General features: G+C 45.3%; 1 non-coding gene across 1 annotated transcript; it reads right to left on the reverse strand.

Annotated features, from left to right (window-relative positions):
* Positions 1 to 13,970: 13,970 nt before the first annotated feature.
* On the reverse strand, positions 13,971 to 14,077 carry LOC114229510 (U6 spliceosomal RNA). Its single transcript, XR_003615542.2, has one exon. It is a non-coding gene; the product is annotated as a U6 spliceosomal RNA (small nuclear RNA).
* Positions 14,078 to 15,921: the final 1,844 nt, after the last annotated feature.

The raw sequence follows: 15,921 nt of genomic DNA on the forward strand, positions 1-15,921 counted from the left end.
CCCATGCCCAGGTTGCAGATTCAATACCCAGTCCAGTGAGTGCAGGAAACAATGGAACAATGTTTCTCTCTCTCTCCCTTCTTCTTTCTGAAATCAATTAAAATGAATGATAAATAAATAATGTTCTCTTAGTATGGCTTTAACAGGAAAGACATTAATGATCTATGAATTGAAAAACTCATTATAACATATAGATACAGCATGACCCCATTTAAAAAATATTTATTGATTTCAGAGGAAGGGAGAAGGAGAGATATATAGAAACATCAGTGATGAGAATCATTGTTCAGCTGCCTCCTGCACACCCCTACTGAGGATCAAGCCCAAAATTTGACCAGGAATCATATTGTGACCTCCTGGTTCATAGATTGATGCTCAACCACTGAGCCCTACCAGCTGGGCCCCATTTTCATCAATACCAGGCATATGAGGTATGTTGGCAAGATCTCTATCCTAGATGAAAGTCTGAAATTTCCCAAACTCCTTTGCAGCTAGGTTTCTGGATATGAATTCATTTCTGCTGATTGGATGCGCTTGCACAATATTTTGACGGCAGAAGTGGGGCAGAGGCATCTTCCCGCAGTTTGGGCTGTTTGCTGCTGGTGATCGTGTTTGCAGAGATGTGGAGGTTTTCTGCAGTGGAATCCAGGCTGTGCACAGGCAGTTGTGGCAGAGGCAGTGCTCAGTGACCTGTTTTGTGGGAGCTGGAGGGCACTTGCAAGGGCAGCAGTTTCCTGATCCCTGGGTCACAGCTGTGCCAGAGTGTCCTAGAATTCTGTTGTGGCTGAGGGGGCAGCGCTTCCCACTGGGCAGGCAGTCTTTCCTGGCAGCCCAGACTAATACCCACTCCTCCAGCTTTCCAATGATTTCCCAAGCACCAATTCCCTGTGCTAAATTCTTTCCTGCCTAAAATAACAAAGATCTAAAAACATTTTGGATCCTCTACTTTCAACAAAAACAATGCTGCACAGGGTCAGGTCTGAGAAGTGGGTGAGGTGTTGCAGAAGGCTCCCTTCTTTGAGTCTCAGCTTCCTCGTCTGTAGAACCGAGACCAAAGAGTATCTGTTCATAGTTACTGAAGACCGTGGCAGCTGTGTTTCCCGAAGATGGCCACAACATTTCCCATCCCTCCTGTGGCCTTGCCACTTTCCGCCACATCCTCTCTCTTGAAGTGGGGCTGACCTCTGAATTCCAAGGCCAAGGCCAAAAAGGCACAGGGCTATAGCCCCACCCACCCCATCAGGATTTACAGCTCCAGCCCTGCCCAAGCTGCTCAGGGCTCTGTCTGGCCCAGGGCCTTGCCCTCCTGGCTCACTTTCCTTCCAATCTGCGGCCCAGCACCTCGCTACACATCATAGCCCACCTGCTGGCGCTGCTGAGCCCAGCAAGTGGGGTAAGAACCCACATCAGGCCTCACACCTCCTAGCTATTATGTGCCACTGCCACCTGTGCCCTGAGGCCCCTATTCCTACCACTCTTCCAACTGGGGCCAGATGCCCAGGTGCTGCGCACAGCCAGTGGGGACTGCTGTGGCCACCAGGAAAGCCTCCCCACTCCATCCCCAACTCCAGTAACCTGATCCCGGATCCACTTCCGCCAAAGGAGAGCTTGGCCCACACAGCTGCCTAAGACTGAGACTGAGCAACTCTAAGATCCCCAGACCCCAAATTTATGCCAGCCAAGGCAGTTGGCCAGCTGGCCCCACCCTGATCGGCGTGTTGGAGGTGATCCAGCCCAGATCAGGCCGGTTCGCTGGCCGCAGTGGGTGTCATAGTGACTGGTCATTAGGTCATTATGGTCGTGACAGCATTATGGTCTCTGGCTTTTTATGTATATAGACTAGTGGCCCAGTGCATGAATTTGTGCACCTTAAAAGGAACTGTGGGCCACGAGGCTATGGTGGGCACAGGGACAAGTTTTGGCCCATCCTCCATATCCCAGCCATGCCCCTCCAGCTGTGGGCCCCAGTCCTCTGTCTTCTAGCAGCCCTGCTCCCGCTGCCACTGCTACCATGCACTGATGGCGCAGAGCGATTGGTGCTGGCACCAGCAGCAGGTGCAAGCGGGGCCAACACTGTCAGCTGGTGTGAGTAGCAGCTTCTATCCCAATCTCCCCTCAGGAGCAGGGGGAGGTGAAGAAGCCCTGAGGGTGATTGGGGCTGGCAGCCACCACTTGCACCTGCTGATGGCTCCAAGCAATTGGGGCCAGTGCCAGCAGCGGGTGTGAGTGGGGCCAGAGCCAGTGGCAGGTGCAAGCACTGGACGGGACTGCAGCATATGGGAGCAAAGAATTTTCAGTAACCACTAGAGGCTCTCCCCAATGACAGTGACTGGCGCCCTGCCTTGGTCTGGCCCCTCTGCTCACCTGCTCCACCATCCTGCTGTGGCCAATGCCTGCCATGTTCTGCACTCTGCCACCTCATGTTAATGCTTGCCATGTTTCATGCATACTCCCTGGTGGTCAGCACACATCATAGCGATCGGTTGTTTGGTTGTTTTGCCGTTCAGTCTATTTCCATATTAGGGTTTTATATATATAGATTTCCAGCTAATTAGAACTACACAAATGAAAGAGTCAGATTTCAGAATAGCATGTTCTCTGGTAACTGAAATATTTAAGCAGAGTTTTGTTGGAAATAAGACAGGTGTCTAATTTTGAAATAGAATTGGAAATTAATTCAGGCAGAAAATATTAATTTTTCTAACCCTTCTACTTAATCCCTCTTTAAGTTCAGAATACCTTTCATTGGCCTTATCTCTGAAAAATGACTTTTATTTCCTGTTAATTGAGTTAGTGAATTCATGTTAAAGGCTTGTCTTCAAATACCTCCAAGAAATTAAAATAACTGCTTCCTCTTTTCATATTCATACAATCTCGGGTTTATATTTTCCAGAGTTCAGCCAGGGTGCCAAGAAGTCTGGTCCAACTAATCAGGAATAAAGAGAAAGCATGAGGCATTCACTCGCTTCTAATCAGGTTCTCATCCCCTGCCTTACTAGGTAATAAGGGCATGGGAGATTAAGGTGTCTTGGTTATAGGAAGAGCAATAGGATTAGTAGGATTGAACTTTGCTAGTTGTTATAAATTTTGCATTTAGGAAATTGGTTTGAAAACCTTTATTTTACAATGAACCCAAGATTCTGCTTAAATCCCATAGCATAGAGAGGGCAAAGGGCTTTAAAAAATCTGTTTCTTACCTGGCCGGGGTAGCTCAATGGTTGAGCATTTACCTATGAACCAGGAGGCCATGGTTTGATTCCAGGTCAGGGCATATGCCTAGGTTGCAGGCTCAATCCTCAGTAGGGGTCATGCAGGAGGCAGCTGATCAATGATCCTCTCTCATTGATATTTCTATCTCTCTCTCTCCCTCTCCTTTCCCCTCTGAAATCAATAAAAAATAATCTGTTTCTTCCCCCCCAAAAAAGTATTTCTTTCTCATTTAGTATTATTAATAAAACTTAAAGGCCACCAATGTGAAAAATAGATGGATCTTGGTAACCATAATGATTCTGGTTAAAAAATCAATTAGAACATTTTTGTTTGTTTATTTGATTTTTTGGCTGTGGGGTAGGGGACAGAGGAGTGAGTGAGGATCCCAGATCACCACTGATTTTTTTCACCTGAGGCAGTATGTTTTTATAGGTTTTATTACATTTCTAACTCAGTTTATTTTGTAGAAAGGGACCTATACTTAGAAAGTTTTAACACCAGTAGACAATTTCACTATTAAGACTTTTTAAATCTTGAATGTTTCATGGTTGTGTCTCACTATTCCATTTAACTAATTGTTCAGGCAGGATAACCCTGCTATACCAAGAGTACATCAATGCTTTGATTTGGATGTATTGAATCCAGAAAATAACATGCAGAAGATAAATTAGAAGTGAATGTTCTTCTGCTCTTAGTAAATTGAATCAGGAATTTTTACAAACTCTGCTTAAAAGGGGAAGCCCAAAAAATTCAATAATTAAAATTAGGAATACTCAGCAGAATCGCCTATACTTCAAGAGTATAAAGTAAGTACTTATTAAAATGATGATTTTGCAGCTCTGTTACTTTAATTTTGTGAATTTGCATAGTTGATATGTTTAGATAATCTCAACTTCACATTTTTAATCACGATCTAAATGTTTTCCTGATGTTCTTTTATATAATAGAACTTTGTATAGTTTTTATCTACATTTTTATCATCCTATATAATAAAGAGGTAATATGCAAATTGACCATCAGTCCAGCACACAAGATGGCCGCCCCCATATGGACACAAGATGGCCGCCACAAGATGGCCAGCAGGGGAGAGCAGTTAGGGGTGATCAGGCCTGCAGGGGAGGGCAGTTAGGGATGACTGGGACTGCAGGGGAGGGCAGTTGGGGGGGATCAGGCCTGCAGGGGAGGGCAATTGGGGGCAACCAGGCCTGCAGGGGAAGGCAATTGAGGGAGACAAGGCCTGCAGGGGAGGGCAGTTGGGAGCAAGCAGGCCAGCAGGGGAGGGCAGTTAGGGGCAACCAGGCCAGCATGGGTGGGCAGCTGGGGGCAATTGGCCAGCAGGGGAGCAGTTAGGCATCGATCAGGCTAGCAGGGGAGTAGTTAGGAGGTGATCAGGCTGGCAGGCAGAAGTGGTTAATGGCAATTAGGCAGGCAGGTAGGCAGGCAAGCGAGCAGTTGAGAGCCAGCAGTCCTGGATTTTGAGAGGGATGTCCAACTGCCTGTAAAAGAGGCAGTTGGACATCCCTCAATGGATCCCAAATTGGAGAGGGTGCAGGCTGGACTGAGAGACCTCCCCACCCCCCATATGCACGAATTTCGTGCACTGGGCCTCTAGTATAATATAAAAATCATGAACAGACAGACACAAGGCAGGTACTGAAAAGCTACCTATTAACATATCTTCATACCCAGTCAGCTACAAATTGCAGCACTTTTATGGGTAAGCACTATTACTTTTTGAATAATTGCAAAAGTGTTCTTTCTGTCTTTTGTTATTAGCTACTTATAATGCTTTAAAATTCTCCCCAGATTTCGTTTTGTTTCTGTGGTCTTGTCCTTGCCTTTCCCTTCTCTCCTTTCTTTGTGCTACCTCTCTTCACCACACCCTTCCATGGGACTGACAACATTCTATAAGGATGTTTAATAAGTATCTTATTTTTAACCCTTGTAGAAAAACCCCCTTCCCACACACAGTTCCCTTTATAGATAACTCCCATCAATGGTTGTTATAAAAATAACACAAATGAATATTAGGAAACTTTGAAAAAGACTCTCTTGAAATTACAGACATCAGGTAATGATTGGCTCAAACAATAGTTGCTTGAGAATCAGAACAACAACAACTATAATATCACTGAACACCTATTATAGTGTGCATCAGTAAATTAATTGATCAATTTTCCCAGCAAATACATATTAGGTATTTTTATATTTTTTTAGAGGCTGGGATATAGCAATGATTAGTCCCCACTTACAAAGACTTTATAATCTAACTAGAGGCCCAGTGCACGATATTCGTGCACAGGGGGGAGGGGTCCCCTCAGCCCAGCCTGCACCCTCTCCAACCGGGACCCCTCAAGGGATGTCCGACTGCCCAGTGAGATCAGGCCTAAATAGGCAGTTGGACATCCCTCTCACAATCCAGGACTGCTAGACATCCCTCTCATAATCTGGGACCACTGGGTCCTAACTACTCACCTGCCTATCTGCCTGATCGCACCTAACTGCCTGCCCTGCTGGCCTGGTCATCCCCAACCACCCCTCCTGCAGGTGTAGTCACCCCCAATTGCCTGCTCCCCCTGCCAGCCTGGTTGCCCCATAGTGCCCCTCCACCAGCCTGGTTGCCCCTTACTTCATCCCCTGCTGGTGTGGTCGCCCCCAACTGCCTTTCCTGCTAATTTGGTCACCCCTAACTGCCCCCCTCTGCCAGCCTGGTCACCCTTCACTGCCCCCTGCTGGTATGGTTGCCCCCAACTTCCCCCCCTGCAGGCCTGGTAGCCCCATGAAGCCTGCTGCTCGATCGTTTTGTCATTCCTCACTAACCCCCTGCCAGCCTGGTTGCCCCACACAACCCAGCCTGTTCGGTTGTCCGTTTGGTTGTTTCAGATGCGATGGCTGCTTAGCCTTTTATATATATATGGATGAGTGAAGAAAGGAAAATACAGGATTTTAGTTAAAGATAAAGGCCATACAAAATAAATCAGGGTCTTGGTAAGAAACATCACAAGAAATTTGAAAACTCCATTTGTTAGAATGGTTAAGAAAGTGTTATCATATGGGGGTGATATTTGATCCTGAAACAGCTTTTACCTGACTCCATTGAGTCTATATTCCTTCCAAAGGCATATGAAGAGTGTTTTATAACCAGATAAGTAAACTAATAGAGTCACTGTAAAAATGATGCAAGTGGGAAAGAGGAGTAGCTATAATAACCTATATTAACTTTTGGCAAGCTGGGCAGAGCAGATATACAGACTAATCTTTACCATAGAATGTACTTACCTTTTACATTAAACAAATATTTTCCCAACACAATGCTTTAAACTTCCAGATTTCATTCTAGGGAAGTGATAGAAAGATAATTTCATCAGGAAAAGCAGCTTGTGATTGCATGTTGGGTTCATTGTCACAGATGGGCCAGACTCAAAGTACCCAAGCCTATCATCTATACTAATAATAGAGAAATATGCAAATTATCTGTTACAGCCTCAGGTCATGACCAGATCAGCAGGCTGCGTCCCCACCCTCTGTTCAGGCAGCTGCAAGGCCCAGGTTAGGATAGGATACAATAGGAGGGGATAAGAAAGGAGAGGGAGAGTAAGGTAAGCATGCATGCAGACAGGCCAAGAGGAGAAACAGAAATACAGAAAGGGAACAAGAAAAAGATGCAGGAATGGAAAAGGGAAGGAAACGCAGGGCTGCACGTGGGAGGGGGTGGCAACCGTGGGGGGTAGGGGGAAGCAGGTGTGCCTGGCGAGGGGTGGGGTGGGAGCCCCACCCAGATGCGGGAGGAGGGTGGAAGGCGGTGGCCCCCAGTGCTGGCCATTTGCGGGGAGGCACCCATGAGTCTGGGACACAGACCGAGGCCTTCTGGGCAGAGGTGCTCCTGCTTCGAGGGGCCAGCAGCAGCGCCCGGGCACTGCAGCCCTCGGCCACACTTGCTGGGCTGGGCATCCTGGGCAGGGAATGGGAGCAGATCGGTGGCAGGGAGGGCAGGGAAGGGGGGGTGGCAAACACCTGTCCGGGGTTCAGTACTGGGCTTGGGGTTAACGCCCCCCCCTGCAAAGGGAAGCACAGAAGCTTTAAGAAGGGAGGGAGGGAGGGAAGAACTTTATAAAAGAGTCAGTAGACAGTAGAGTTAAAGAAGAAAAGAGGATGTGTGAGTGAACTGTAGGAGCTATAATGAAAATCAAGTATAGTTGTGTACTGGGGACAGATTTTAAAAGTAAGAGTCAAAAAAGAAAAAAAAGATAAATGATATTGAATAATTAGGCAGGTAGATAGATAGATATTAAAACAGTGGAAGTAAGTAGAGAAGAATGTATGGGAAAGGTAGGATGAGAGAGAAAGAGGGAGGGAAGAAAAGTTTTAAAGGGGAGCTAGTAGAGCTTGAAAGGAGAATGGGAAAAAGGAAGAAATCGGGAAAGGAGTAAAGCAGGTCTGAGGGAGGAAGTGAAGAAAAAAATTAAGGTGGGAAGGAAGGAAAAGGGGAGGGAAGGCAGGGGTAAAGATAAAGGAAAGAAGGAATATGGGGAGGGAGGGAAGGAGGAAAGGAGGGAGGGAGGGGAGGAGAAAGATGAGAAGAATGATGATGGAACAGAAGTAGGAAATAAGGAGGAAAGAAAAGTTTACAAATGATGAGTCAGTAGGAAAAAGTATTACATAAAGGAGAGAGAAAAATTGTGTGAGAGGGAGAAGCCAATAAGGAAGTCAAATACAATTGTGTGTGAAGGGGATAAGTTAAAAAAAAGAAAAAGTTAATAGGGGTGACCAGGCCGGCAGGGGAGGGCAGTTAGGCAGATTAGGCAGGCATGCAGCGTGGTTAGGGCAGGCAGGCAGGTGAGTGGTTAGGAGCCAGAGGTCCCTGATTGCTAGAGGGATGTCCAACTGCCAGTTTAGGCCCGATCCCCTAAACTGGCAGTTGGACATCCCCCGAGGGCTCCCGGATTGGAGAGGGTGCAGATCAGGCTGAGGGACCCCACCCCCCATGCATGAATTTTATGCACAGGGCCTCTAGTCCTATCTAATAATAGAGTAGTATGCAAATTAACCGTACCTCCGCGACAAAAATGGCGGCCCCCATAGCCACAAGATGGCGGCGACCAGTACACTCATCCCGCCGGAGTTTCCCAGTTCCAGGAAGGACTGCCGCTGAGAGCCGAGAAGCTCGGGGTGTCCGGCTGGGAGGCGTCTGCGCCCCCACGCCGCCATCGCCGCCCGGAGACCGCCCGGGGTGTCTGGTTGGGAGGCGTCCGCGCCCCCATGCCGCCAACCCCTCCAGGAGGCCGCCCGGAGGCCGCCCGGGGTGTCTGGATGGGAGGCGTCCGCGCCCCACGCCGCCAACCCCTCCGGGAGGCCGCCCGCGGTGTCCGGATGGGAGGCGTCCGCGCCCCCACGCCGCCAACCCCTCCGGGAGGCTGCCCGGGGTGTCTGGGGTGTCCGGATGGGAGGCGTCCGCGCCCCCAAGCCACCATCGCCGCCCGGAGACCGCCCGGGGTGTCCGGATGGGAGGTGTCCGCGCCCCCATGCCGCCAACGCCGCCTGGAGACCGCCCAGGGTGTCCGGATGGGAGGCGTCCGCGGCCCCAAGCCGCCATCGCCGCCCGGAGACCGCCCCGGGGTGTCCGGATGGGAGGCGTCCGCGCCCCCACGCCGCCAACCCCTCCGGGAGGCCGCCCGGGGTGTCCTGATGGGAGGCGTCCGCGCCCCCACGCCGCCAACCCCTCCGGGAGGCCGCCCGGGGTGTCCGGATGGGAGGCGTCCAAGCCCCCACGCCGCCAACCCCTCCGCGAGGCCGCCCGGGGTGTCCGGATGGGAGGCGTCCGCGCCCCCAAGCCGCCATCGCCGCCCGGAGACCGCCCGGGGTGTCCGGATGGGAGGCGTCCGCGCCCCCACGCCGCCAACCCCTCCGGGAGGCCGCCCGGGGTGTCCGGATGGGAGGCGTCCACGCCCCCATGCTGCCAACCCCTCCAGGAGGCCGCCCGGAGACCGCCCGGGGTGTCCGGATGGGAGGTGTCCGCGCCCCCATGCCGCCAACCCCTCCAGGAGGCCGACCGGAGACCGCCCAGGGTGTCCGGATGGGAGGCGTCCGCGCCCCCAAGCCGCCATCGCCGCCGGAGACCGCCCGGGGTGTCCGGATGGGAGGCGTCTGCACCCCCAAGCCGCTAACCCCTCCGGGAGGCAGCCCGGGGTGTCCGGCTGGGAGGCTTCCTGACCCCACGCCTCCAAAGCCTCCCAGAGGCAGCCTGGGGTGTCTGGATAGGAGGCGCCCAGGACCCCACACTGCCATCCCCTCCTGGAGGCAACCCGGGGTGTCTGGATGGGAGGCGCCCATGATCCCACACTGCCATCCCCTCCCAGAGGCAGCACAGGGTGTCTGGATAGGAGGCGCCCAGGACCCCACACTGCCATCCCCTCCCAGAGGCAGCCCGGGGTGTCTGGATGGGAGGTGACCTCAACCCCACCCCGCCAACCCCTCCCAGAGGCAGCCCTAGGTATCTGGCTGGGAGGCACCCGCGCCCCCCAGGGAGCGAGTCAAGTACTGATGATTCTTCCAAAGGAAAAGTTTAGAGAAAGAGAGGATAGAAAAGGAATAGAAGGAGAAAAGTAAGAAAGGACAAAAGATGAAACATCAAGAAAAAGAAAGAGAAGAAAAAAAGGAAGAAACAACCACAGGATATCACCTTTCCAAGTCTCATGAAATTCCTGTTGAAGGAGTTTATTTTATGATTCTTTTAGTCTGGGTTTACATTTTTACTCTTTTGTCAAGTCCACAGCAGGTACACTGTCCAATATGTTTTTTTAAAATAAATTTTATTGATTTTTTACAGAGAGGAAGGGAAAAGGATAGAGACTAGAAACATCTATGAGAGAGAAACATCGATCAGCTGCCTCCTGCAGTATGTGCCCCCAACCAAGGTACATGCCCTTGACCAGAATCGAACCCGGGACCCTGAGTCTGCAGGCCGACACTCCATCCACTGAGCCAAACCAGTTAGAGCAGTCCAATATGTTAAAGAAAAAACCCTATCTAATAAAGAGAGAATATGCAGGGGAGGGCATTTGGGGGTGACCGGGCTGTCAGGGGAAAACAGTTGGAGATGATCTGGCTGGCAGGGGAGCAGTTAGGCGTCGATCAGGCTGGCAGGGGAGTGGTTAGGGCAGTGATGGCGAACCTATGACATGCGTGTCAGCACTGACACACGTAGCCATTTTTGATGACATGCGGCAGCATGTCGAGGATGAAACATTTGCTGCTCCTGAGGATGAAACATTTGCGACTAGAGTCTTGGAGTTAGTTTTTTCCTCAAAGTGACACGCTACCCGAGTTATGCTCAGTTTTTTGGCGAAGTTTGACACACTAAGCTCTAAAGGTTGCCCATCACTGGGTTAGGGGGTGATCAGGCTGGCAGGCAGAAGTGGTTAGGGGCAATCAGGCAGGCAGGTGAGCAGTTGGGAGCCAGCAGTCCCGGATTGTGAAAGGGATGTCTGACTGCCTCTTTAGGCCCGATCCCTGTCGGGCCTAAAGAGGCAGTCAGACATCCCCCGAGGGGTCCCAGATTGGAGACTGTGCAGGTTGGGCTGAGGGACACCCTCCCCCAGTGCACGAATTTTATGCACAGGGCCTCTAGTATATAATAAAAGGCTGATATGCAAATTGTCCTCTTGGGAGTTTGACTGGGAGACCGGGAGTTTGATTGCTCACTATGACGTGTGCAACCACCAGAGGCAGCAGGGCACTGAGGGAGCAAGGGAAGGAGGAGGCTGGAATGCAGGGAGGCGAGGAAGTGGGGAACTCGATCGGCCCTCATTGCAGGCCAGGCCTAGGGACCCTACCCATGCACAAATTTCATGCACCAGGCCTCTAGTATAGGATAAATATATGTATGAAAAGAAAAGACTCATTTTAAACTTTTACCCAGTACTTGAAAGCATTCTTTTAATGTAAGTTTGCTAACTAAAATTCAGAAAATGGTATCAGGGGGTTGGTAGCATAACCTTTGTCATAATTTAAAGAGTACTATCAAAAATAAATGCAATCTTTTATTTATTTATTTATTTATTTATTTATTTATTTATTTATTATTTATTTTTGTATGAAGGATTTTTACAACTGAGACTCATTTTGGCATAATTAGTTTAAATATGTTTATTCCTGGTTCACTTGATAGCATTTTGCATTTTAGTTTACTTGCTTACTAGCATTTCAAATTTTTATAAAATTCCATTGATCTTTGTGTTTGTACAATTGAACTAAAATTGAATAAAATCTAATCAGATATTAATAATTCAAAAAGTTTATACATTAAGTCAATCAGGAAAGGAAGTATTTGCTATTGAGAAAAATTTAAATTGATTTATACATTTAAAAATTTCCATCTTTTTCTCTTTTTAAAAATAGTTAATATACCTATTTTATCTTTCAAGTTGGTAAAGTGTTAGCCTTTCTTTTAAATAGTTTTTTCTCAAATAATTTATATGTGATATCATCTACCATACATTGCTGCCCAAAATAACAACAAAAAATCTTCATAAGTACATGTTTAGTTTAAAATCTTCGTGAAATTCAGCTCTTTTAAGAATAATTCATTCAACATGGCAAGAGTCATGGAATCATCGAAATGTGGACTTATTCTTAGACCAGCAAGTTAGAATTAATGGCCATTATACCCAATCTAGGTTCAGATGTTGATTGTACTAATCCATCCCAGTGTTCACTAGACTGTTTTCTGGTTCTGAAAAAGCTTACCCAACTAGACAAATTGGATTAGAAAGAGTGATATTACCCATAAGTTCTGCCTTCCAAATTATTGTGCCTACCTATTCCTCAAGTAAAGATCTAGACTCAGTATTTGTAGGAAGTATATAAGGCTTGCATTAGTCATGTGATAAAGTGAAACTTTTAAAAAGATCAGGAATTCAAGATTTTATGACTTATTCTAGACTATACCACTAACTAATTTGGTGACTTTGCATAAGAAATTTGAGTTCTTTGGGGAAGGCCTCTAATTCCTCAGCTATAAAATAAGGGTGTTGAACCAGGTCTCCTATGGATATAGGATTCTGAGTGAGTTATGGACTAATCTATATCCCCCAAAATTCATACCTTGAATCTGTAACCCCAGTCTATAATTCCCAGTTCCTCGGAATGTGACTTTGGAGATAGGACATTTAAAAAGGAGACTAAGTTAAAATAAGTTGTTAGAATGAGTCCTAACTCAATCTTAAGTCCTTGTAAGAAGAGGAAATTTGGATTTACAAGGGACATCCAAGGATGCACATGTGAGGACACAGTGAGAAGGCAGATCTTTGAGCCAAGGAGAGGAGTTCTCAGAAGAAACCAGCTTGCCAACAGGACTTCTAGATTTTGGACTTCTGGACTTCTAGTCTACAGAACTGTAAGAATACATTTCTGTCATTTAAGCCACCCAGTCTAAGGTATTTTGTTGTGGCAGCCTTAGCAAACTGGTACAGAGTAGAATCACAGAATAGTGTTTACAAAGCTATCCTAACAAAAAATAACCTCATAACCACTCTGCTGAAAAGCACTCACTGGCTCAACAATTCTTTCAGCACTACATATACTGCTTTGAAATAGTATTGTATTGCTTTTTATTTCATAGTATTATTCTCTTTAATTCTCCCCAATGACTATTACAGTATCTTATATAGTCTTCAATAGTTGTGTGTGTTTTTTTAATTGATGGATTTTATCCTACTCTACCACTATTTTTTCTTATCTGTGAAATGAATTCCTTAAAACAAATCACCTTATGCACCACAGGATTAATTTAACCACAGACATTTTCTCATTTTTCATGGCAAGTGTAGCCTAAGAATAGACAAATGACTACAAAGATATATAAGAGAGATTTTAAGTTTGTTATTTAAAATGCCTAAAGCAGAGAGAAAAAATAGAGAAAAAATATATATATATTCCAGATCATTTACTGAAAACTTGTTTTAGGATTAAGACACTTAGGATATTCGACATCCTGTGTCTGGCACCCATTACCTCCTATATTTTAGGATTTATTGTCAGAGATGTTCCACTGCTACATCAATTCTCTTTTTATTTTATTTTCTACACAGAGTTTATGAGAGTGATTATGCATGCATGTCCTTATCGCTAATCATCTTCCTAGAATCCCTCATTGGAGTACATCTACTTTGCTTTCAGAACAGATCTGGTCTAGCCCATAATATCTGTAGTAGTAAGTGTTGTTTATCACAAGACAAAATCCAAATTTTTATACTAATTTACAATGGAATATAACCCATTGTTTTCCTTCCTGGTTGGTGTTATGAGTTGTAGTTTTAAGATGCTAATAAGCTTTTTATTTTTAGTTCAATTCATTGGCAGTCCATCAGACTTTATAACAGTTTAAAAACACTTAAGCTGTTTCTTAATAGACGTTTTCTTAAAAGTTTTCAGAAATATTTGAATTTACAATTATTTACAAAGCCTAACAATTTGACATAAATCAACAGATTTAGAACCAATCAACAAATCAATGTTGGACAAATGATCCCTAGAACAGTTGCAGAAATTCAGTATTAATATGGCATTTGGAACCAAATATTTTACATAGAAAAGATTCAATAAATTTTTTTATGTACCTGGTCATTAATTTTCATGTTAACTATTATTTTCCTTGGATATAAGATTTATATAAAATTATTATGATTGTTATTATAATTATGAATGCATTATTTGATTTGAAATAAAGTCTTTCTAATCAATGTTTCTTTTTTGTTTTCTTTTTAAATATGGAATGCTTCACAAACTTGCATGTTATCCTTGCACAGAGGCCATGCTAATCTTCTCAGTATCATCCCAATTTTAGTATATGTGCTGACAAAGCAAGTACTATAACCATAGTTGGATCATAACATCAACATCATCCAACAGCTGGTTAGAAATGCAGAATCTTAGGCACCATCTCAGATGATCTGAATGAGAATCTTCATTTTTAATAAGGTTTCCAAGTGCTTAGTCTTCACTTTTATGTCTGAGAAGCAGTCAACAGAAGGATTTATTATTGGTATTTAATAAATAGTCCTGACATTTTGGTTATAGACATCTTAACTTTTAAATATAGAATGATAGGAAGATTTTTAAGGAAAAATAATTTAAAAATTAATGCTAAAACAAAAAGAAGACTAATGTCCATTTGGATTAAACTTATTGCAAAAATCTAATACTAAAAAGAGTGTTGTAATCTAATTTAAATATATAATACTGCATACTATTACTAAAGACATAAAACATAGTTTCTTCAGTAAAATGAAGGAAAGCCAAAATTCTCTCTCTTGTGTCTTGTATCTTCTCTCCTTACCCCCCTCTCTTTCTCACACACATACATACACAAAACAAAATCTCTGATATTTATAGTAAATCTATGTTATATTCTTATCTTCCCCTTTATACCATTTAACATCTATCCCTCTACAACATTAAAGCTTGATTGCTTTAAAAATGATATACATTTTAAAATGTTATATAGCCTTTGTAGCTATATTTATCATAGTACTTTTTCTTTTTCCCTTTCAGAACTGATATCTTATAAGTTAATATGCTGGACATTTTTCAGATTTGAAAGTATAAGAATGGAGGTAAAAAATGGGTTAGAGTTACTATTTATACTAAGCATGAATGAACATTCTTTATCTTCCATATTCCTGGAAAGTTAAATGCCTGATCATAAAAACAATTGCCATTTGCATTTGTTTTTTCTCTTTTTATAATGAAAAAATATATATATCAGAATTTTTCAGTCTTATAAACTCTCTCTCTCTCTATATATATATATATACATATACTCTATGTATACATATATATGTACACTAAATATATCTAAATACACAAACTAAATATATAATATACTAGAGGCCTGATGCATGAAATTTTTGCAAGAGTAGGCTTTCCTTCCTCCAGCTGCTGGCACCGGCTTTCCTCTGGCACCTGGGTCCCAGGCTGACCTCCCTCCAGCCACCAGGGACCCAGGCTTCCCTCTGGCCCTGGCTTCATACTGAATGACATCCGGTCTAATTAGCATATTACCCTTTAATTATTATAGATTAGTGGTCCGGTGCACGAAATTCATGCGGGGGGGGGGGGGGGGGCGTTCTCTCAGCCCAGCCTGCAACCTCTCCAATCAGGGACCCCTTGGGGAATGTCCAGCAGTCAGACATCCCTTTTGCAATCCGGGACCACTGGCTCCTAACCATTTGCCTGCCTGCCTGATCGCCCCTAACTGCCTCTGCCTGCCTGATCATCCCTAACTGGCCTCCCCTGCTGGCCTGATTGCGCCTAACTGCCTCTGCCTCAGCCCCCACCACCGTGGCTTTGTCCGGAAGGAAGTCAGATGTCCAGAAGATGGCCGGTCGACCCAGTCTAATTAGCATATTACCCTTTTATTAGTATAGGTAGATTATATAGGATAGGATTGCTTAAATGGGGGAGAAAAGCCTTTTTCAGCAGGAGAAGATGCTCTTGGCAGACAAAAATATATAATCTTTATATCTGAACTGATAGCCAGCCATATGCACTATACTGCCAAACCAGTTATTAAAAAATTGAACCACTTTCTTACACCTTACACCAAACAGCTGTTGCCCTTAAAACCCCTCCTCAGCCCCCACCTTAGGTTCTGCCTTTGCAGTTCACCCAGATTAGGTTCTGATTGGTCGATTTCTATTCCAGTCAGCATCA

This window comes from Eptesicus fuscus, chromosome 3 (genome assembly GCF_027574615.1).
Source record: "Eptesicus fuscus isolate TK198812 chromosome 3, DD_ASM_mEF_20220401, whole genome shotgun sequence".
NCBI classification, from domain to species: domain Eukaryota; kingdom Metazoa; phylum Chordata; class Mammalia; order Chiroptera; family Vespertilionidae; genus Eptesicus; species Eptesicus fuscus.